At 42.8% G+C, this 24,950-nt stretch overlaps 1 protein-coding gene across 1 annotated transcript in view; it reads right to left on the bottom strand.

The window, feature by feature from the left end:
- LOC118361435 (membrane-associated guanylate kinase, WW and PDZ domain-containing protein 1-like) overlaps positions 1-21,530 on the bottom strand; it is a 125,687-nt gene extending 104,157 nt beyond the window's left edge. Inside the window, exon 1 of the mRNA XM_052517162.1 lies at positions 21,245-21,530. The gene's annotated coding sequence lies outside the window, so the exon portion shown is untranslated. The remainder of the gene's footprint in view (positions 1-21,244) is intronic.
- Positions 21,531-24,950: the final 3,420 nt, after the last annotated feature.

Below are 24,950 nucleotides of genomic sequence, written 5' to 3'. Positions count from 1 at the left end.
GTGATGGGCTTTTGTTGAGTCAAGTTCTGTTGACTCTGTAAATTAGCTGCCAACCTCTGAGCAGTAGCCGCCCGTTCTTGTGTTGACTGCTTGCTAGCATAGTTTGCATGCTTCGTGGCAAAGTGACGGCTGATATTGTACTCTTTGAAAACCGCAACAGCTTCTTGGCATATCAGACATACAGCCGTTGATCGGACTTCAGTGAAGAAGTATTTTGTTGTCCACTCCTTATTAAACACTCGGCATTCGCTGTCCACTTTCCTTCTCTTTGGTCCGCTCATTTTCACAGAAGGGCTTAATGGTGACGTGAAACGAAGTGAAAATTAAAGTGAAATAAAGAGAAATACGCGCCACTCCAACAACGGTCAATGTGTTTTGAGTGCGCCATCTATTGGGGAAACGTGGGCATTGCAGGGAAAGGGGAAAAAAGGAGGTTTTTACTATAATTTGGACAAGTTCGGCGGGCCGGATTAAAAAGCCTAACGGGCCGTATGTGGCCCGCGGGCCGTAGTTTGCCCATGTCTGGTCTAGAATATTCATATCTTATATTTTGAGAACATGGCAACCATGTTCGGTGTATGTTTGGTGTGACGTTGATGGAATATTCTGCTTAGCCTCAGAAAACTGGACACTTCCACGTTCCAATGGAACGTGTCTAGAATAGTCATATTGAATATTCTGAGTAAGTAATAACAACGTTCTGGGTAAGTTCAGTTTCACATTAAGGGAATGGAAACAGTCCTTGCACATCACTGGAGCATTCATATGAAAACGTTAGGTAACGACCTAATGAGACTTGTGTACACACAAAAAATACCTTGAAGTCGTCAGCCACTCAGCCTTGTTAAAAAAAACAGAAGGTGGAATTAGCGTTTTTTGGCAATGCATGTGTGTGTGTGTTGCTTTGTGGTCAAGTCAATGTTAGATAGGTAGCTAGCTGCGCTAATGTTTCAATTGTTGTAGAAAGCCCTTGCTGATACTAGCCAGATGGCCACAACTAGCTTGCAAGATGAAAAATAAACAATTCAAATTCACTCTCCATAATCACATACAGCCCATACATAAACTCAGCAAAAAAATAAACACCCTCTCACTGTCAACTGCGTTTATTTTCAACAAACTTAAAATTAATTAATTAATGTGTAAATATTTGTATGAACATAACAAGATTCAACAAATGAGACAAACTAAACAAGTTCCACAGACATGTGACTAACAGAAATGGAATAATGTGTCCCTGATCAAAGGCGGGGTCAAAAGTAACAGTCAGTATCTGGTGTGGCCACCAGCTGCATTAAGTACTGCAGTGCATCTCCTCCTTATGGACTGCACCAGATTTGCCAGTTCTTGCTGTGAGATGTTACCCCACTCTTCCACCAAGGCACCTGCAAGTTCCCAGACATTTCTGGGGGGAATGGCCCTAGCCCTCACCCTCCAATCCAACAGGTCCCAGATGTGCTCAATGGGATTGAGATCCGGGCTCTTTGCTAGCCATGGCAGAACACTGACTTTCATGTCTTGCAGGAAATCAGCCATACTGCTCGTTCTGTGCGTGGTGGCATTGTTATGCTGGAGGGTCATGTCAGGATGAGCCTGCAGGAAGGGTACCACATGAGGGAGGAGGACGTCTTCCCTGTAACGCACAGATTGCCTGCAATGACAACAAGCTCAGTCTGATGATGCTGTGACACACCGCCCCAGACCATGACGGACCCTCCACCTCCAAATCGAACCCGCTCCAGAGTACAGGCCTCAGTGTAATGCTCATTCCATCGACGATGAATCCAACCATCACCCCTGGTGAGACAAAACCGTGATTCGTCAGTGTAGAGCACTTTGTCAGTCCTGTCTGATCCAGCGATGGTGGGTTTGTGCCCATAGGCAACAGTGTTGCGGGTGATGTCTGGTGAGGACCTACCTTACAACAGGCCTACAAGCCCTCAATCGAGCCTCTCTCAGCCTATTGCAGACAGTCTGAGCACTGATGGAGGGTTTGTGTGTTCCTGGTGTAACTTGGGCAGTTGTTGTTGCCATCCTGTACCTGTCCCGCAGGTGTGATGTTCGGATGTACCGATCCTGTGCAGGTGTTGTTACACGTGGTCTGCCACTGCGAGGATGATCAGCTGTCCATCCTGTCTTCCTGTAGCGCTGTCTTAGGCGTCTCACAGTACGGACATTGCAATTTATTGCCCTGGCCACAGTCCTCATGCCTCCTTTCAGCATGCTTAAAGCACATTCACGCAAATGAGCAGGGACCCGGGGCATCTTTATTTTGGTGTTTTTCAGAGTCAGGAGAAAGGCCTCTTTAGTGTCCTAAGTTTTCATAACTGTGACCTTAATTGCATACCGTCTGTAAGCGGTTAGTGTCTTAAGACCGTTCCACAGGTGCATGTTCATTAATTGTTTATGGTTTATTGAACAAACATGGGAAACAGTTTACAATGAAGATCTATGAAGTTATTTAGATTTTTACGAATTATCTTTGAAAGACAGGGTCCTGAAAAAGGGACGTTTCTTTTTTTGCTGACTTTACATGTTTATCTTGCTGGCTAACATTAGCAACATTTTTTGCATGATTCACTAGTTCGCGAGCTGTTGTTCTAGCTTGGTAAAGTAAAGACACTGCATTGACTCTCGGCAACCAGCTACAGGCAGCTGCTTCAAGGAAACAAGTATAATGAATTTTAATGTTACAAGCAACAGGGGAGAGATTAGTAAAGCATGTGGTGTGGTGTGCATTGTGGTGCACTTACCACCCAATTTGTTTCATATGAAGTTTGTGTGACTGCCTTTCTCAGTTAGCAAGTGAAAGTTAGCTAGCTAGCTGTCACACCCTGACCATAGTTTGCTTTGTATGTTTCTATGTTCTGGTTGGTCAGGGTGTGAGCGGAGTGGGCATTCTATGTTACATGTCTAGTTTGTCTAGTTCTATGTTTGGCCTGATATGGTTCTCAATCAGAGGCAGGTGTTAGTCATTGTCTCTGATTGGGAACCATATTTAGGTAGCCTGTTTGGTGTTAGGTTTTGTGGGTGATTGTTCCTGTCTCTGTGTTTGCACCAGATAGGACTGTTTAGGTTTTCGCACATTTATTGTTTTGTTAGTTATTTCATGTCTCGTTCCTTTATTAAAGAACATGAATAACCACCACGCTGCATTTTGGTCCACTTCTCCTTCACCACAGGAAAACCCTTACACTCGCTAATAAGCTAGTGCACATTATCAAACCTAACAAAAAAAATCCTTCTTCAAGTACAAAACTCCTTAGCTAGACATAAAAGAGTAAAACACTTGATCTAGGAAAAAAAATATTATGCAGCTTTATTGTTTTAGTTAGAACAAGGATTGGACCAGAAAGGCCCCTATTTCTTTTTCATTATTCTTTAATTTTTCTTGTCACTCCTGTCGGCTTCTCCACATGGAGGTTAGCGCTCTCTGATTGGCTGAAAGTCAAGTCGACCACTGCTGAGCATTGGGATTCTACAAGTAGAATCGGGAGTTTCTTCATTACCAGGTCGATACACAGCAGGTATGTCTTTTGTTCTAGCAAGAGAAGGAACGGCCTCCAACTTTGATAATTTTGTAATGCACACACACACACACATACACACATTATATAGAATTTGTATGATGCAACATCAATCTATATAATTACTAGAATAAAACACTTATGAATATACAATAACTCCAATCCCATTATTGGAAATCATCATTTGAGGCATAATATTTGGGATTCTTTGTGGGAGTGTTGAATTCCAACATCCCATAATAGAATGTAAACACATGAGCTCTTGGGAACAACATTCAGCCTCCATTTTGTCAGGTATGAGAAAAAGCGGATTTTCAAGCCATCTGGCTACTGAATCATTCACAATCCACAGGGCCCCACTTTGTCTGTGTAGTGGGGGGCAAATTGTGAAATCTCCTTTAAAAAAAATGCTATATCCCAAAATAGCATTTCAGTACTGATACTATTCAACAATTCAAAAAAGAGTCTATTTCAGGAAGTCTTTGTGATGAGTCTTGAGTTTTAAAGTGAATATCAGAGTGAATATGCCAGTGACATCACTAAGTTATTCATAGACGTGTGTGCATTGTGTTATCTTGTCACAGCCATATGCAAGATGCAGAGAGGGGAATTATTCCCAAACTGCTCCGGCTTAATCAAAATAGTGTATATACAATACCTATAGATTCATCAGTAATAACAGTTAGGTATACACTGGCAATGTGATCTGACCAGGTACAACTCTGAGCCCTATAATGTATGTGTATTGTATATGGGTCACGGTGAATTACAATGGCAGCTCTGTGAGATGGCAATGGGCTACCAACCAATATGGCTCTCCACGTCTCCCATGTTATTACTACTAGTTAGAGACAACATAGTTCAGGAAAGACTTACCGATTTAAATGGAACGACATGCATAAATTATGCATTATTATTCCAAGCAATTGTAGTGCACTCGGATTTTCCAGTTCACCTTCCTGCCTAACAGAATTACTTGCCATTGAAAATACAACTAGCTATAATACACCCATACCAGAGTAAATCTTATTTTATTGTCAATAAAAAACTAAAAACATTGTTGGTCTAAGTGCCATTACTTGTGTAGTGTAGGGATAGGAACTTGCAGGATGTCACTAGTTGTGGTAGTTGATACAGTACTGAGAGAGAAGGCGGGTTGTCTGTGCATGCCGACTAAATATTTAACTGGTGTGACCCAGTGACTGTTTGCGTTCTCTAAAAGTGACCAAAGCCACCTCTTGAGAGCATGATGTGACTGAGGCAACATTACATGTACTGTAGTGTATCCTACATGCACAAGCAAAGGACCTTCAGAGTGCTGAAACTCCCTAATAATTCAACCTCTCAATAGAGTAAAGAGATGACTGTTATAAGGTTTGAAAACACCTAAAGGGATATACAGACAATATGCAAACAGGGCTGATGGAGTGCAGTGCAATTACTGTATGGCTATGTCCAGAGGAGGAGCATCTGTGTGGGCTGGTGAGACAATATGACAACCCTTACAACCCTTCAATACGCTTGTTTTCAGACAAGCAAGCCAAAAACAACCACTGGAGGGAGATATCACAACATTTGACCACCGATAAGAAACACGGAGAAAGATTCGGGACCAGCAGGTTCGCAATCTGAAAAGGGTTGACGGAGACGAGGAGTGGAGCTGCCAGTGGTATCAGACAACAGGACTGGCTTCGTGTTCTTGTGAAGCATCGTCAGACAGACACCAATATGCCAGATACGGAATGCACTCCTGACGCAGCCGAGTCCTTTTGTACAGTTTGTGTGCTTGTGATTTTATGTCTAGCAGACCTAGTTAGAACATGTGAAATCAGCATTTTTCGGGATGGGAGAAACTATGAGTGGGACATATTTATTGCATAGGTTGTTATCATAATGATTAGCAAGGCTAGTGCAAACCTCTGAAAACATATGAAAACAGAGCTTATGTACGCGTGTTAATTAGATTGAGATGTTTATGAAATCATTTTTTGGGGGGTAAACAATGTAACTCAAAGGAGCCGATGGAGATGTTTTATGATTGCTTGTATTGTGTTCTAATTGTGTTTTGGACAGTCCAGAGAAGGAGCCGAGGTGGTTCATCTCCCTTTGACTCATCTCCCCGGCCTGGTTCGTCACCTCTCCGGCACCTCTCTCCAACGCCCAGGCCCTTCTCACCAACACCCAACCCACCGTCCAGGTGCCCCATTTCTCTCTGCCCTGAAACTCCATCAACCTCCACCCCGTCTCCCCGACTCAGCTCCAATGGCTGGAAGAGGAAGACACCTGAGGATCATTTGGACACTGACATACGCAGCGGGTGGATGACTTCAAGAAATGGCAGCAGGAGTTACAGAAACATCATCAGTGTCCAGCAAATGTTGTCTACGACATCATGGCACCATGGATTCCTGCTGAATAACATCTCCCGTTTGTCAGGGAATTGATGTCCTTTTCACAGGACCATCGTTCAGTACTGTGTCCACTCCGTCTGCTCTCAAGTGAGACAGAGCCCTCCATCTGATGCAAAATCAGTTGTGTTTCTTTTTGTTTTGGTGGGTAATTTACTGTTTTTTTCTTCATGTTTCTTATACTTATTTCCTCATTCACATGTTACTGGTGTTAACTTTGCATTTTTTTTTCTCAAATGTTTTGTAATTTAATCACACTTTTCACCTGTGAATTATATTGTGTTTAACATTGCACTGTTTTCCACTTGTGATAGATAAATATCTAAAAAGGTCTGCAAATGTATTTGTCCGGGTAATTTTTGGTTAATATTACTGTTTTGAATCAGTCAATCAGTAAACTCGTACTTCTTTGTACATGAGTGGCTTGCGAAAGTATTCACACTCTTGGCATTTTTCCTATTTTGTTGCCTTACAACCTGGAAATAAAATAGATTTTGGGGGGGGGGTTGTTTCATTTGATTTACGCATCATGCGTACCACTTTGAAGATGCTACCACCAACATGCTTCACTGTGGGGATGTTGTTCGAGGTGATGAGAGGTGTTGGGTTTGCACGAGACAGCATTTTCCTTGATGGCCAAAAATATACATTTTAGTCTCATCTGACCAGAGTACCTTCTTCCATATGTTTGGGAGTCTCCCACATGCCTTTTGGTGAACACCAAATGTTTTTGCAATTTTTTTTCTTTAAGCAATGGCTTTTTTTCTGGCCACTCTTCCATTAAGCCCAGCTCTGTGGAGTTTACAGCTTAAAGTGGTCCTATGGACAGATATTCCAATCTCCGCTGTGGAGCTTTGCAGCTCCTTCAGGGTTATATTTGGTGTCTTGTTGCCTCTCTGATTAATGCCCTCCTTGCCTGGTCTGTGAGTGTTGGTGGGCGGCCCTCTCTTGGCAGGTTTGTTGTGGTGCCATATTCTTTCAATATTTTTATAATGAATTTAATGATGCTCCGGTGGATGTTCAAAGTTTTTGATATTTTTTTAACCCAAACCTGATCTGTACTTCTCCACAACTTTGTCCCTGACCTGTTTGGAGAGCTCTTTGGTCTTCACAGTGCCGCTTGCTTGGTGTTGGCCCTTGCTTAGGGGTGTTGCAGACTCTGGGGCCTTTCAGAACAGGTGTATATATTCTGAGATCATGTGACAGATCATGTGACACTTAGATTGCACACAGGTGGACTTTATTTGACTAATTACGTGACTTCTGAAGGTAATTGGTTGCTCCAGATCTTATTTAAGGGCTTCATAGCAAAGGGGGTGAATACATATGCACGCACACTTTTCCGTTGTTTATTTTAGACACCTTTTAAACAAGTTATTTTTTCACTTCACTTCACCAATTTTGACTATTTTGTGTATGTCCATTACATGAAATCCAAATAAAAATACATGTAAATTACAGGCTGTATTGCAACAAAATAGGAAAAACGCAAAGGGGGATGAATACTTTTGCAAGGCGCTGTAGATGAGGTTAATGCCTCAAGGGTCTAGCCTTATTGTCTACAGCTGGACAGCCATTCTTATTGTGTTTGGGTCCCCAGCCAGCACTCTGGTCTTGGTAGCGGCAGCTGGCCTGCAATAAGTTAGGAGCCGAACATTCTTCGTGAGAAGATTCCTGTATATCCCAACCATATGCACCCAACGTCGATCATGGTGAAGCAGTACCTTGCATCGCAGACTCTAATCAGGACCATTGAGAAAAAAACACTTGTCGTTGTAGTAATCACTTCCTGAGTTTGCCGGAGCTCGGATGCGAACATGTTATCCGTCGACAGCTCCTTAACAAAACAGATTATTCCAACAATCCCCAAAATCGTTGGCAATGTCTGCCCATTGTTCCGTGGAGGGCTAAGCAATAACATCCTCTTCAGGACATGCCAGATAGACTTGCGTGTCGATGGCCGAAACTCTTGAGATTACTACCTTACAACTCGCTGCCACTTTGCTGTGTGCTGCTACTCTCCAAAAACCGAAGTGTCACAGACAGCCTTTCTGCAGCACTTACGGGCAAGCTGTGAGTTCTCTTGTGTGAGATGTGAGGGGCAAGCCGCTGAATCAAGTCGTCAAATCTGGCAACCGACATCCAAATTTGTTTCAAATGTCTTTCCTCGTCAATGCTTCGCATATGTTGGACAAGAGACAAGTATTCTCCATCATCCCCTCTTGCAGTGTTCTGTGGACAAACATGCCATTTTCTTAGTCTTTCTTTCTTCTCCTAAGTAGTAAAAGCAGTTCAAGCTCTATCGATTGCAATTAAAGAAGATAGATGTTTGTTCTGTGGCTAAAAAGTAGTGTCGTAAAGCATAGAATACCAGACTAACCTGACATGTAACGTGCATTTGTTAACAGGCATATAACACCAAATCTAGAAGTTGAAACGTTGTCACTAACTAGAGTCAAAAAGAGTGCCTCGGTCCCTCTTGCTTGGTAAGCTACTCCGACTCTTCAAGGCCCCTAGTGGATATACACTACACAAGGCAGACTTCCTCTCTGGGTGGAAAGCAATGAAAGGAGTCCGCTGCCCCCCCCACAAAAAAGCAGCTCCACCCACGCATGCACGTAGATCAACAGAATAGAGCTTGAAGCCACCTTAAACCATCACCTCGCTGACTGTCATTTTTCTACATACATACATACATACATGCATATGTGAGAATGCTGTTCATTGACTACAGCTCAGCGTTCAACACCATCCTTAAAGCTCCTCGCTAAGCTAAGGACCCTGGGACTAAACACCTCCCTCTGCAACTGGATCATAGACTTCCTGACGGGCCAACCCCAGGTTGTAAGGGTCGGCAACAATACGTCTGCCATGCTGATCCTCAAAACTGGGGCCCCTCAGGGGTGTGTGATTAGTCTCCTCCTGTACTCCCTGTTCACCCATGCCTTCATGGCCAAACACGTTTCCAACATCATCATTAAGTTTGCTGATGACACAACAGTGGTAGGCCTGATCACCGACAACGATGACAGCCTATAGGGAGGAGGTCAGAAACCTGTCAGTGTGGTGCTGGGACAGCAACCTCTCCCTCAATGTGAGCAAGACAAAGGAGCTGATCGTGGACTACAGGAAAAGGCAGGCCGAACAGGCCCCAACAGGTGTCCACGTCACCAATGAACTATGATGGTCCAAACATACCAAGACAATCATGAAGATTGCACAACAACCTTTTCCCCCTCAGGAGACTGAATAGATTTGGTATGGGTCCCCAGATCCTCAAAAAAGTTCTACAGCTGCACCATCGAAAGCATCCTGATCGTTTGCATCACCAACTGGTCTGGCAACTGCTCTGCATCTGACAGTAAGGCACTACAGAGGGTAGTGAGTAACAGCCCAGTACATCACTGGGGTCAAGCTTCCTGCCATCCAGGACCTATATACTTGGCGGTGTTAGCGGAAAGCCCGAAAAAATGTCAAGGACTCCAGTCACCCAAGTCATAGACTGTTCTCTCTGCTACCTCACAGCAAGCGGTACCGGAGGGCCAAGTCTAGGACCAAAAGGCTCCTTAACGGATTCAAGCCCCAAGCCATAAGACTGCTGAACAATTAATCAAAATGGCCACCCGGACTATTTACATTGACTCCCCCCCTCATGAATTTTTTTCACTGCTGCTACTCGCTGTTTATTATCTCTACGTAGTCACTTTACGCCAACCTACATGTACAAATTACCTCGACAAACTTGTATCCCGGCACATTGACTTGGTACCAGTACCATATACCCTCTGTATATAGCCTCATTATTGTTATTTTATTGTTACTTTTTATAATTTGTTCATCTAGTTTATTGGTTAAATATTTCTTAACTCTTTCTTGAACTGCATTGTTGGTTAAGTAAGGAAGGATTTCACGTAAGGTCTACACGTGTTGTATTCGGAGCATGTGACAAATAAAGTTTGATTTGATATGATCTGATCCCCAAAACACCTCAAGAACTCTGCCTTCAACAGAAGAGGCAATGAAGACACCTGCTTTGTGTGGCACTTACCTTGCAAACCAATCAAATGGATGTATTCTGAGAGAATGGAAGCAAGTTTATCTTACATTTCCCCAAAGTATGTAGAAGCACCTCAAGTTCCTTTCACACCGTGATCTCCCTCCCATAGGCCTGCTGTAACCTGTGGAGCTGGTTACCAGGAGCTGAGGAAATGCTAACTTGGCACAACTTTCCATAGAGTGGATATTCCACTGACCTTCTAGTGTCTTTGCTATTTTTTGAAGGGTCTATGTACTGTGCATTTACACATTTTAAATGATTAAGAACTGGATATTGCTCATCGTAGTTACACGATTATCCAGATTTAATAGCTTGTTTTTAAAATCAGAAATGAGCCCCTGATTCGCTTTGATGGTACACCACAACAGCAGCAGCACTGGTTCTCCATAATCAAGCTCTCACAGACACAATATATTTTCCTCAGAATGTATAGCAGTTGCAACATCTAGAATGTATGCAGACACTCACACACCAAGAGACAAATACAGGTGAAATATTTACTCTCTGTCTGGTGACATCTGATACCTTGAATCGACTTCCTCCTGTTATTAGTCTGGGCAGCTTCCACTCATTGTCTGATACACACACGCGCATGCAAAAACACACATACGCGCGCGCACACACACACACACACCCAGCCAACCATCTGCCACTCTTAACCCCTGCTGGTTTGGAGTGTGTATGCGTGGGGGGAGATTGTATGTGTCTTGTACCAGATACATTTCTCAGCTTAGTACAACTGACCTGAGGATAACATTAGCAGCACAAAACAGTGGATGTTTTCTATGTAAATTACTGAGCATCACTGCAGCAAAGACAGAATAGATGCTAGTGCTGTAGACAGGGTTAAAGTCGCACTCCAGTCTCCTTTTCACCTCATTTAACCCCTGATTTACTTAACAAAAGGCATATCTCAATAGGTGGTCCAGGTATCCTCATGACATGGCACATTTGGGGAGTGAGTGTATATTACTGTATTTATACATAAGATATTGTTTTTCAACAGGAAAAGTAGGAAAAATTGCTGGAGTGCATCGTTATAAAGAAAAAGAACATGTAACAAATAGCTGACCCTGAATATACAATTGATGTTTATTAGCTACCATTATTTAAATGTATTGCCATTCTATGGGGAGATACTATTGGGACACTAAAACCTGCACATTTCTTTTATGTTTTTACACGTACCAACAAATGGATGTGATCATTCTACAGTGGTCCCTGCAGCATATACTCAAACTGGTTTGTTTAGAACGCTTATTTGGAACGTCCAGTTTCAATTGACGCAACAATCAGCATTCGAGTTGGCCACACTGTTTTTTCACAGAAACATTTTGCACAAACACGGTCCTTATAAAGTTATGTCCAGAATGTGACCAGTTTATTTTTGGATACAATGTTCAGACATTCACAGAAGTAGGGACAGCATAACACAATCATCCAAACCGTGAAATCTAGGCTACATTTGTCCTAGCGCTAACTGAGTAAAGATTGACATAACACAAGCGGTCATACTCATTATAACATATTTGGTCTGACAGATGTTAACGTGACACCCAGAATAATTCGTATAATGTCAACAAACATGGCGCCACGCATACACATAGCTGGCAAATAGCTTAGCATTAGCTCATTATAATCAGTACAACCTTCAAAAAAATATTTTACCTACATCATAGGTGTCCATTACAATCTAACTATTTGTCACCAGTACTTGATAACATGTGAATAAAAGTGTAAATACATTATGCTCCATACATACATACATACATACATACATACATACATACATACATACATACATACATACATACATACATACATACATACATACATACGAGTCGTTCCACCTTTAAAAGTTGCGTCATACTGCATCACACCTTGCGGGCTGCAGTAGAATTCTATTACACCTTATTTAATTGTCAGCCATTGTTGCCATTAATGCTAGTTAGTGCTAGTTTGACCACCAGAAGGCATTTTTGAGAAGCATTTGACAGTTTTTAATATTGGCTGCACTCGAGAATTTAAAACCTTTTTTTGTAAGAACAAGGTATATGGGATTGATTTAAAGAAATGTAGATTAATTAATTTGATTAATATTATGGTGTTTCTTTTCCAAGAAAAACAAAAAACGAAACCCTCAAGGTTTCCGTTAGAAAAATATGGTGCTGGGAGCTGGGGGGGGAGTGCAACTAAAATATAGCTGATATGTACTGTACAGTAGTTGAAATAAACAACTGCATTTTGAAAGTATTTTTTATCGTTATTTCATTAACGAAAGCATAAATATGTTGATTAACAGATACTGTGTAAAACTTAAGTTAAGGGGATATTCACACCTACAGTAGCCGGGCTACTAATTGTTGGATGACAGATTGGCTCTCGGAACTCATTAACTCCTCCTTCCCCTCGGACCGCTGTAAGACATCGTACCTCATCACGCTAATGTCCGGGAGGGCTCTCGCCTGGGCTACGGCAGTACGGGAACAACAGTCCCAACAATATGCTTCAGTCTGGAGGAGTTTGTGGCGGAGGTAAAGAATGTTTTTGATGCTCCATTGTCCGGGAGAGATGCTGCCTGGAAGTTACTCCAGCTTCGGCAAGACTCTCGCAGTGTGGCAGACTATGTGGTGGATTTCCGCACCTTGGCAGCTGAGAGTGCCTGGAACCGTTGTTCGACAATTTCCTGCACGAAGTATCGGAGGAAGTAAAGGACGAGCTTGCAGCCTGGGAACAGACGGATCTTGACTCGCTCATCACCTTGACCATTCGGATCAATGGGCGACTACAGGAATGAAGAAAGGAGAGGAGAGGAGATTTCATTCATCCTCCCAAGGATTCCACCTCGCCTCCGAGGCATCTTGGAAGTCCCTGACAGCTCCGTTGCCGAGAGAACCCGAGGCTACCCAAGTTCCCCAGAGAGTCTCCCCGAAGTCGGCTGATTCACCTCTTCCCGAGCTGATGCATCTAGGCAGAGCTAGGCTGTCTCCAGGTGAATGGCTATACAGGCTTCACACTAAGAGTTGCCTGTATTGCGCGACTACTGGTCACTTTGTCTCCACTAAAAGACCAGGCTCACTGGTAGGAGTACTTTCATGGGCCATGCAGAGATCTTTTCCTCTACCCTTACTCACACCCCTTTTCAAGCCATTTTGCTGTGGGGGAACCAGTCGAAATCACTCCGAGTACTCATCGACTCTGTGGTGCGAGTAAGGGGAGAGGAACGCCTGCCCTGGGACGTCTTCCTTTTCAGTGCTTTGCGAGGATCATCCTTATGTCCCTACAGGAGCTTTTCAAGTATTCTCCACTTTATAAGTGTACATGGTCACTGTCTCAGTGTGTCATGTGGGAATTGACGGAACCTCAAAGGAGGCTCACTCCCTGGTGGTGCGGTTCCTGAAAGGTGTAAGTTGTCTCAGACTGGTCTCTAAACCTATCGTGCCCAAATGAAACTTGGCGCTGGTTTTGGAGGCACTGTGTGTTGCCCTGTTTGAGCCTCTGGAGTCGATGGATCTGAAAATCTTCTCCTACAAAACATCCCTGCTCATGGCTTGGCGTCAGCTAAATGTGTGGAAGAAATCAATGCGTTATCCGCACAGCTTTCCTTTACTCAGTTCGACCCGGGCAACTCTAAGGTGAAGTTGATTCCAAATGCGGCCTTCGCCCTGAAACTCATGGCTATGGCCTACAAGTATGTATTTCCCTTTCCAACTCCTCATTTTACTTCTGAAGAGCAACAGAGGTTACATGCCAAGAAGGTATACCCAAATGCGCTTCTAGCCAGCTTAAACAGAAAAGGGGTAATCCAGTGATTGAAATCACAAAAACATTTCTTACCCCGGGATACTTCACCTGGTGACTGGGAGAATAAAGAAAAAGAAGAACTCTGTTACTGCATAAATCTGATAGATTTATTGATGGGACAAGTAAAGAATTGGCTTACGTTTTGGCATGAATCACCTTCATCCTAGCCTTGAGTAGGATAAAATGTGGGTGGCAACTATATACCCTCGCAGGTGAGTGTCCCACTCATCATGTCAATCAAACATGCCAATAATATCAATACTGTCAGTAGTAGCCAGTGTTGTGTTCAAGACCACCAAAAGCTAGACTGAATCAAGACCAAGAACGTAGCAAACCGAGTCCAAATCGAGACCAAGACCGGAGGGGGGCGAGACCAAGTCAAAACCAAGATCAGAGAAATGCGTGTCCAATTCTGTCACGGTTCATGAATCCACTGCCTCTCTTTCTCTTTCTCTCTCTCTCTCTCTCTCTCCCGTGTTTGTGTGGGCGTGGTTCCCAATCTCGGCCTGATTGTCTGCGCCAGCTGGAACCACTTATCTTCCCTTTATATGTTCTGTAACCAGTGTTTCTTGTTGTCAGATCGTTGTTACTTCCCTGAGGTTGTGTCGTGTGTCTGTGCTCTTCTCTCGCCGCCCTTGTGTGGATTATCTGCTGTGCTCCTTCCTACCCATCCGGACACACTCCCCTGGATTTCTCAGCATGCTATCATTGGAAGATGCGCCCTAGTCCCTGGGTCGGATTCCGTCTGAGTACAGTCTGTCTGTCCTGTTGCTGTTGTAAACTGTATTCATTAAACCATCGTTGCTTGCATCTTGCATCCGCCTCTGTATTGTCACAAATTCAAGACCATGATCGTAATTCTTTCAAATTACCACCATAATAAGAGTTCAAAATATCCAGTATTTCCGTGTTCATATTTCAGAAGGACATATGGATTCTTTAGACATTCTAAATAGTGAAAAAATGCATGCTGAGGGAAAATAGAGCCACTCTATTATTATTATTACCGTGGGGAACAATGGGCCTTCTACACCTTCAGGGAAGAGTTTATGAGTTATAAAATTATGATAATAATAATAATAATAATAATGATAATTTTATAATTATTTTCAATGTTGTTCTGATTACATTTGTTCAATTTGTTCAAACAAGGAAAGGGTTAACATTGAAGAGGACGGTAGCTTTTGTTGTGTGGCTAGTTTGCAGAGGTTGTAGCAGGTGTTATCAAAGAGTGTCACGACTTCTGCCGAAGTCGTTGCCTCTCCTTGTTCGGGCGGTGCTCGGCGTTCGACGTCACCGGTCTTCTAGCCACCATTGATCCTTTTTTCATTTTCCATTGGTTTTGTCTTGTCTTCCCACATACCTGTTTTCTATCCCATTCATTACCTGTTGTGTATTTAACCCTCTGTTTCCCCTCATGTTTTTGTCGGAGATTGATTTGTTGTCAGTGTAGTGTGATTGTTTGTATAGGTGCGCGTCGGGTCCTCGTACCCATGTTTTGTTTGTTTGTACATTTATTGTTATGGAGCATACTCTTGGAACTTTATTAAAAGATTCCATATTTACACTCCATTTGACTCTCCTGCGCCTGACTTCCCTGCCACCTATTACACCTATGCGTGACAAAGAGGATGTTGTTGCTAATTTGTTAGCTTCTCTCTTTTCAAGAATAACTTTCAACAAGAAGCTACGTTTCAAATTATCATCATCTGGTGAGCAGCGCAATTGTTGCTGTTAGCCAACTATTTGAAATTAACTTGTGTGTGAAACATTGTTGCATTTAAAGTGGAACTGACAGCATTTCAGCAACATGAAATCGTATTAATATCTGTTCATATACACCCCCAGGAAGAATGACACCTTTAAAACATTTTCTGACAAGCGACTACCTACATATGGTAATTCTTACATTTTCATAAATTCTTAGAAGGTTTGGGAATTACATATACTAACGCATTTGTGAAAATTCTATACCAATATAGAGTGGGAAAGTGTCTGTGCGTTTGGACAATTAATAGACCCTGCAGTAAACAAAACCGAATAAAAACATCTGTCTTGTCCACGAGCAGTATACACAGACCCGTGTCCTATAGCCATTCAGAGCTACAGTAGGCCTTTATACAAACAAGCCATTTGCCACACGGGCCTGCCATCTTTAACTTTAAACTGAACTTTGTGTTTATAGGCAGTTACAACAATGCGGCTTTAGATCATTAAAACACATTTACCAAAAGCCACAAAATATCCCGGAATAGATTTCTGCAAATATGTAAACACCTCGGGAGTTCTCTTACATTTGGGAACTTTACAGTCTTGTTGATCAAACAACCATGAAAAGGTAGGCTCTCTCTCCCTCAGTTTTGCACATCAACAACATCAACAACTAATGCTAGCCAGAGCAAGATGAGCTAAAATCTAACAAAGGACGTCCTTCTGCAGTTTGCCTGCCAACGCATACTTGTCCCAACCAAGCACCCAAGTTAGCTGGATAATGTTGGCTAGCTAGCTACTTCCAGACACAAATGAGAGAACATCTCACTCTGACCATTTCATTCGCCATAGCAGAGCTAGTTAGGCTGTTTACTTGTTATCTAGAGCGTTCTTGACTAACTATTACTATTTCTGTTAAGTTTTAGTGACACCGGCCATTGACCGCTGAGCCACTCAGGAGCCCCAGCATTAGTTAGTTACATTCGTCCGTTTTTGTCCAGCATATTGAGTCATTGAAACTGAAACAGTGCATCCCGAATGGAGGCAACAAACAATGTACCAGGCCAGCTGTGATTTGCAACCTGACAGCAATATTTGCAATAAGAGCATGATCATCATTCAAGATTCATTCAGACCCTTTGGCTCGAGCGATCTAAGCAGTCGATACAAAGTGCCTCTCTCTAATAATTTCCTCACTATATTGCCAGTTCTAGAGGAAATAATTTCAAGGTAGAGGCTGAGCCCTGATTGGCATTCACGTAATGCCGTGCAATTGCAGGTTATTCAAGCAAGAGCATAATCATCATTCAAGATTCATTCAGACCCTTTGGCTCGAGCGATCTAAACAGTCGATCCAAAGTGCCTCTCTCTAACAATTTCCTCACTATATTGCCAGTTCTAGAGCAAATAATTTCAAGGTAGAGGCTGAGCCCTGAATGGCATTCACGTAATGCCGTGCAATTGCAATATTACAGTGCCTTGCAGAAGTATTCATCATTCTTGGCGTTTTTCCTATTTTGTTGCATGACAACCTGTAATTTAAATGGATTTTTATTTGGATTGGACATGGGCATGGACATACACAAAATAGTCCAAATTGGTGAAGTGAAATGAAAAAAAATGACCTGTTTAAAAAATATATACATATTAAAAAATTGAAAAGTGGTGCGTGCATATGTATTCACCCCCTTTGCTATAAAGCCCCTAAATAAGATCTGATGCAACCAAATACCTCCAGAAGGCACATAATTAGTTAAATAAAGTCCACCTGTAGGCAATATAGGTGTCACATGATCTGTCACACGATCTCAGAATATATACACCTGTTCTGAAAGACCCCAGTGTCTTCAACACCACTAAGCAAGGGCCACCACCAAGCAAGCGGCACCATGAAGACCAAGGAGCTCTCCAAACAGGTCAGGGACAAAGTTGTGGAGAAGTACAGATCAGGGTTGGGCTTTAAGAAAATAACCACAACTTTGAACATCCCCGGAGCACCATTAAATCCATTATTAAAAAATATGGCACCACAATAAACCTGCCAATAGAGGGCCGCCCACCAACAGTCACGGACGAGGCAAGGAGGGTATTAATCAGAGAGGCAACAAAGAGACCAAAGATAACCCTGAAGGAGCTGCAAAGCTCCACAGCGGAGATTGGAGTATCTGTCCATAGGACCACTTTAAGCCATACACTCCACAGAGCTAGGCTTTACTGAAGAGTGGCCAGAAAAAAAGCAATTGCTTAATTAGAAGAGAATAAGCAAACACTTTTGGTGTTCGACAAAAGGCATGTGGGAGACTCCCCAAACATATGGAAGAAGGTACTCTGGTCAGATGAGACTAAAATTTAGCTTTTTGGCCATCAAGGAAAATGCTTTCTGGCGCAAAAAAACACCTCTCATCACCTCGAGAATACCATCCCCACAGTGAAGCATGCTGGTGGCAGCATCATGGGGATGTTTTTCCATCGGCAGGGACTTTTTTCCCTTTTTTTATCTACTCTGTCATTGACTTGTTTGTGTTATTGGCTTGTTTATTGTTTACTCCATGTGTAACTCTGTGTTGTTGTCTGTGTCACACTGCTTTGCTTTATCTTGACCAGGTCGCATTTGTAAATGAGAACTTGTTCTCAACTAGCCTACCTGGTTAAATAAAGGTGAAATTAAATTTTACATTAAAAAAACTGGTCAGAATGAAAGGAATGATGGATGGTGCCTTATACAGGGAAATTCTTGAGGGAAACCGGTTTCAGTCTTCCAGAGATTTGAGACTGGGACAGAGGTTCATCTTCCAGCAGGACAATGAGCCTAAGCATACTGCCAAAGCAACACTCAAGTTGTTTAAGGGGAAACATTTAAATGTCTTGGAATGGCCTAGTCAAAGCCCAGCGGAACCCATCCAACTTGAAGGAGCTGGAGCAGTCAAATGCACAAGGTCCTCTACTCTGACAATTAATCCACAGATAAAAGGGAGTTTGTTATTCGTAATCTCGTATTCGTAATCTCTTCCCCTTCAAGCTTCTTCTTCTTATTTGGACTTTATATGGTGGTTGGCAACCAACTTTAACGTGCATTACCGATAAGGACTGGACTGGAGTGTGGATCTCAGTTCATCTTTCAATCACCCACATGGGTATATGGCTCCTAAAAACCAATGAGGAGATGGGAGAGGTGGAAATTGCAGCACGTCGAGAGTCACAAATAGAACCAAGTTCTATTTTAGAGCATGGCCACACAGACACTCGTTGACTCACGCGAGCAGTGTGGGTGCAATGATTGAATAACATGTACGCGTAAGTTTATTTTGCAACGCTCGCACATGTGACGTGAGTGGTGTGATCAGCATGTTAGTTCCAATAGAACCAAGATGAAGCAGAGTAGGTGATCTCCGCATGTGTGGTTCCCACCGTGAAGCATTGGGGAGGAAGTGTGATGGTGTGGGGGTGCTTTGCTGGTGACACTGTCGGGATTAATTTAGAATTTAAAGCACACTTAACCAGCATGGCTACCACAGCATTCTGCAGCGATACGCCATCCCATCTGGTTTGTGCTTATTGGGACTATCATTTGTTTTTCAACAGAACAATGACTCAACACACCTCCAGGCTGTGTAAAGGCTATTTGAGCCAATAAAGAGAGTGATAGAGTGCTCAGCATTTGTGGGAACTCCTTCAAGCCTGTTGGGAAAACATTACAGGTGACTACCTCATGAAGCTGGTTGAGACAATGCCAAGAGTTTGCAAAGTTGTTATCAAGGCAAAGGGTGTTTACTTAAAATAATCTAAAATATATTTTGATTTGTTAAACACTTTTTTGGATACCACATGATTCCATGTGTTATTTCATAGTTGATGTCTTCACTATTATTCTACAATGTAGAAAATAGTTGTTGTTTTTAAACTTAAATGAGGGTGTCCAAACTTTTGACTGGTACTGTATATTTTTTAAGCTTAATTATCCAGATACCTTGCTAAAATGCACAAAATAAGTTTTCCCCTTTTTTCTTCTGTCCCTACTAAAAGCTTGGTCAGCACAGGCATGCAGGATGAGAGAGGGAGAAAAGAGCTTTAAACCTTCCATTTAGAACAACAAATGGTGCTGACAGATAGGGCTAGCATTCTTCTAGCTCTTAGGAAACTTTGCATTATTTTGTTTTTTAAAATTATTTCTTACATTATTAGCCCAGAATTTTACATACAGTCATATTACACACAGTCGGGAAGAACTTTTGGATATCAGAGTGGAGGTAACTCACCAGCATTACAACCAGGAATACTGTATCTTAGTTGATGCCGCTCTGACATTGCTCACCCAAATATTTATATATGCTTAATTCCATTCCTTTACATTTGTGTGTTTTGTTGTAAAATTGTTAGATAATACTTGTTACAAATTACTGCACTGTTAGAGCTAGAAACAGAAGCATTTTGCTACACCCACAATGACATCTGCTAAACATGTTTATGTGACAAATAACATTTGATTTGATTTTTAAAGAGTAAGCTGTGAGACAGAGAGGAGGGAGTTAGTACCCCATTCATAGATGCTAACCGCTTTAGCGCCTATTGACGTTTGGGTCTTCTGACCGGGGGTGGTTTGTTAAGAGCCCCGACCCTTGCTCTAAATGTTAACACAGTTTTGGAAACATAAGGAACGTATCTTTCATTTATAATATAATAATATATGCCATTTAGCGGACGCTTTTATCCAAAGCGACTTACAGTCATGTGTGCATACATTCTACGTATGGGTGGTCCCGGGAATCGAACCCACTACCCTGGCGTTACAAGCGCCATGCTCTACCAACTGAGCTACAGAAGGACCACAGCGAGAAACTATTTTCAAAAACTAAAAGGTTAAATTACTACACACCTTTATAGGGTTATGGTTCCCATATTGCCATATATCCATGTTACAGTGCTTGTTTACGGAAAACAGATGAAAGACAGGTGATTAGCACACGTTGTCCATTCTATCTGCGTCTTCGAACACCGGTGTATAAACGGAAGAGGGACACCACAAATGTGTTGTCACTGAAAAATACTGTCAGCTGCAACTGTGTTAAAACATTGTACAGTAAGTGTGTATTTTGCATTTGTGAAATTATCCTGATGTTAGCTGAAAGTATATGGATTCAAGTTTATAGAACCGTACCGCAATTGAGAATCGATTCATGTTTAGATGGAGTGTTTAGCTGTTTTGGCTGCCAGCGCCAATTCGACTTTAAACAGAACATGTAAGGTCTTTGGACTATAACGAGTAACGTTAGTCTCATTTAGTCCATTATTGGGCTAGGGGTTAGTAGACAGGCACCGGCAGAGAGTTATATATATAGAGAGAGCAAGAGAGAGAGAGAGAGACACTGTGCAGCCATACGGGATAACGTCCTTCAGCAATAGGCGAGTGTGTGAACAGATCAGCGTTTAAATCAGCCACTCCGCTTTTCAAACACTGTCTCAGCACACAGACAAAACACACACACTCAGACAAGTAGCTTCGTTATCTCACAAACGCACATGTAATCTGCTCAGCCATCACACACACACAACACATCACAGTTCAATATCACCACAGATCTGCATAAGCACGGATTCAATCAGTATTTCAACTTAACGCACAGAAATATTCTCCCCCTCTCTCTTGCTCTATCCATCTTTCATCCCCCACCCCCACCAGCTAATCTCAGAAGCTAGGGCAACACTACACACAGGAGGAAAGGTAAATGTCACAGATTTACCTCAGTGGCTTTCCTGCTCCTCTCCCTCTCTTTTATTCCACAGAAATATTCCTAGCAGCATACATCCAAACAGGCTGAAATCTATGGGTCTTCCTCCACCCAAAACCATCCATGGATCATCTAGTCATTCTTCTGTTAACATAGTCCTACCCTACTCCCCCGCTAGCTCATGCAGGCACACACAGGCAGCTATAGGCAGCTGCTTTCTTTCCTTCAAAGCTCTACAAGCAGAGCAAAGCAAATTAAAGGTCCAGCCCAGTTTAGAGCCTAAACCAATGTGAGCTATTCACACTCCAGCTCCTGTCTGAGGCTAATGGCTGCAGCCCCACAGCCCCCTGCATGCATGCCCCCGCCCACAGCAACTCTGATATCCTCTCTCTCCCTCTATTTATCTCGTTCTGTCTCCATCTCCAGGGCCCTATAAAATCCATTACATTTTGGCCTGATTCCATTGAGTTTTTTCCAAATTTCATTTTTATTTTTCCAGGTTTCCATTTCCCTGTTTTTTCAGGTTTACATTCTCAAAATCATACTTTTTAAATAGAAAACAAAATAATTAAACCACATCAGGTGTCTACTTTGAGGACTGGGATTTTTTAAATTCTTTTTAGATTTTTGGGTGGTTTTGCTCATTTTGAAGCTCTCTCTTTATGTCTAAATATCTCCCTCTTCCCCAAAACCCAAGCATTCAACCCTTTCTCCCTCTAACTCTTTTACACACATACATACACACACACACACTGTCATGCCCTGACCTTAGAGAGCTTGTTTATTTCTCTATTTGGTTAGGTCAGGGTGTGATTTGGGTGGGCATTCTAGTTTTCTATTTCTTTGTTGGCCGGGTATGATTCCCAATCAGAGGCAGCTGTCTATCGTTGTCTCTGATTGGGAATCATACTTAGGCAGCCTGTTTTCCACCTGAGTTTGTGGGATCATGTTTTTGCACAGTTGCTGTATAGCTCTGCAGAACTTTGCGTTTGTTGATCTTTTTTTTTTTTTTTTTTGGTGTTCATATTTAATTAATAAAGAAAGATGTACACTTTCCACGCTGCGCTTTGGTCTCATTCCGACGACGGACGTAACACACTCTTACCAGCAGATGCTCCCTCCTGAAAAGACTAGGCATTCTGATCAGCCTCTTGTAGGTATTGTAAAAGAGTGTAAATCAACACAGCAAGTACTGAGCTATGGCAGGCGGTAAGGGATATTGTAATGGCTGAGGTATGGGGTTACTACTGTTATAGCCTTGCTACTGTACCCAAGGTGGGGGCAGGGGGCAGGGGATAGGGTTGGGGGGTACTGCATAAGAGTATGATTGGTAATGAAGATGGGGTTGTGGGTGGGGTAAGGGCTGCTAGATGATGTAAGAGTATAGATTAATGTGAAGAGGGTGGTATAGCTATGGCTCTGGACTGAGAAGCTTGGACTGGGCCAAGAGGCAGGGCTACAGAGAGGACAAGGGGCAGAATAGTTTTGAGAGATGCAGACCTAGAGTAAAGCTAGATAAGGCAGGCCCATACCTGCATGGATATAGCCTGTTGCACAGGGTTTATACAAACTGCCCACCAACCGTGTGAGCTGCACTCATGGCGACAAGACTACAGTTACCTTCAAATTCACACATTCAGAAGATTTTGCTCTCCTGAAGTAGAGTATATTGGGATAAATTGCAGGCCACACTACCTGCCTAAAAAGTTTTCAGCTATACTTTTTGTGGCTGTTTATTTACCACCACAGACAGATGCTGGCACTAAGACCGCACTCAGTCAGCTGTATAAGGAAACAAGCAAACAGGAAAGCACTCACCCAGAGGCGGCGCTCCTAGTGGCCAGAGACTTTAATGCAGGGAAACTTATATCACTTATACTAAATTTCTACCAACATGTTAAATGTGCAATCAGAGGGAAACAAATGTACTCCGCACACAGAGATGTGTACAAAGCTCTCCCTCTCCTCTCCATCCATTTGGTAAATCCGACCATATATCTATCCTCCTGATTCCTGCTTACAAAATTAAAGCAGGAAGCACCAGTGACTCGGTCTATAAAGATCATTAAAAAAGTGGTCAGATGAAGCAGATGCTAAATTACAGGACTGTTATGCTATCACAGACTGGAACATGTTCCGGGATTCTTCCGATGGCATTGAGGAGTACACCACATCAGTCACTGGCTTTATCAATAAGTGCATCGAGGACATCGTCCCCACAGTGACTGTACGTACATACCAACCTGAAGCCATAGATTACAGGCAACATTCGCACTGAATTAAAGTGTAGACCTGCCGCATTCAAGGTGCGGGACTCTAACCCGGAAGCTTACAGGAAATCCTGCTATGCCCTGCGACGAACGATCAAACAGACAAAGTGTCAATACAGGGCTAATATTGAATCATACTATACTGGCTCCGACACTTGTCCAAAGTGGCAGGGCTTGCAAACTATTACAGACTACAAAGGGAAGCACAGACATGAGCTGGTCAGTGACACGAGCCTACCAGACAAGCTAAATCACTTCTATGCTCGCTTGGAGGCAAGCAACACAGGCATGCATGAGAGCATCAGCTGTTCCAGACGACTGTGTGATCACGCTCTCTGTAGCCGACCTGAGTAAGACCTTTAAACAGGTCAACATACACAAGGCTGCGAGGCCAGACTGATTACCAGGACGTGTGCTCCGGGCATGTGCTGACCAACTGCAATGTGTTTTCACTGACATTTTCAACATGTCCCTGATTGAGTCTCTAATACCAACATGTTTCAAGCAGACCACCATAGTCCCTGTCTCCAAGAACACAAAGGCAACCTGCCTAAATTACTACAGACACGTAAGCACTCAAATCCGTAGCCATGAAGTGCTTTGAAAGGCTGGTAATGGCCTACATCAACACCATTATCCCAGAAACCCTAGACCCACTCCAATTTGCATACTGCCCAAACAGATCCAAAGATGATGCAATCTCTATTGTACTCCACATTGCCCTTTCCCACCTGGACAAAAGGAACACTTATGTGAGAATGTTCATTGACTACAGCTCAGCGTTCAACGGTGCGGCAGGGTAGCCTAGTGGTTAGAGCATTGGACTAGTAACTGAAAGATTGCAAGTTCAAATCCCCGACAAGGTACAAAATCTGTCGTTCTGCCCCTGAACAGGCATTTAACCCACTGTTAACTGACTTGCCTAGTAAAATAAAAGGTCAAATAAAATAAAAAATATTACCCTCAAAGCTCATCACTAAGCTAAGGATCCTGGGACTGAACAGCACCCTCTGCAACTGGTTCATGGACTTCCTGATGAGATGCCCCCCTCAGGAAACTGAAAAGAATTGGCATGAGTCCTGAGATCCTCAAAAGGTTCTACAGCTGCAACATCGATTACTGCCTGGTACGGAAATTGCTCGGCCTCCGACCACAAGGCACTACACTGGGGATAAGCTGCCTGCCATACAGGACCTCTACACCAGGTGGTGTCAGAGGAAGGCCCTAAAAATTGTCAAAGACCCCAGCCACCCCAATCATAGACTGTTCTCTCTACTACCGCATGGCAAGCGGTACCGTAGTGCCAAGTCTAGGACAAAAAGTATTCTCAACAGTTTTTACCCCCAAATCATAGGACTCCTGAACAGGTAATCAGGACCATTTGCATTGTGTGCCCCCCAACCCCTCTTTTACACTGCTGCTACTCTCTGTACTCGCTGCTACTCTCT

The sequence above is a fragment of the Oncorhynchus keta genome, unplaced genomic scaffold (genome assembly GCF_023373465.1).
Source record: "Oncorhynchus keta strain PuntledgeMale-10-30-2019 unplaced genomic scaffold, Oket_V2 Un_scaffold_584_pilon_pilon, whole genome shotgun sequence".
Taxonomy (NCBI): domain Eukaryota; kingdom Metazoa; phylum Chordata; class Actinopteri; order Salmoniformes; family Salmonidae; genus Oncorhynchus; species Oncorhynchus keta.
This window is presented reverse-complemented; position numbering and strand designations above follow the sequence as displayed.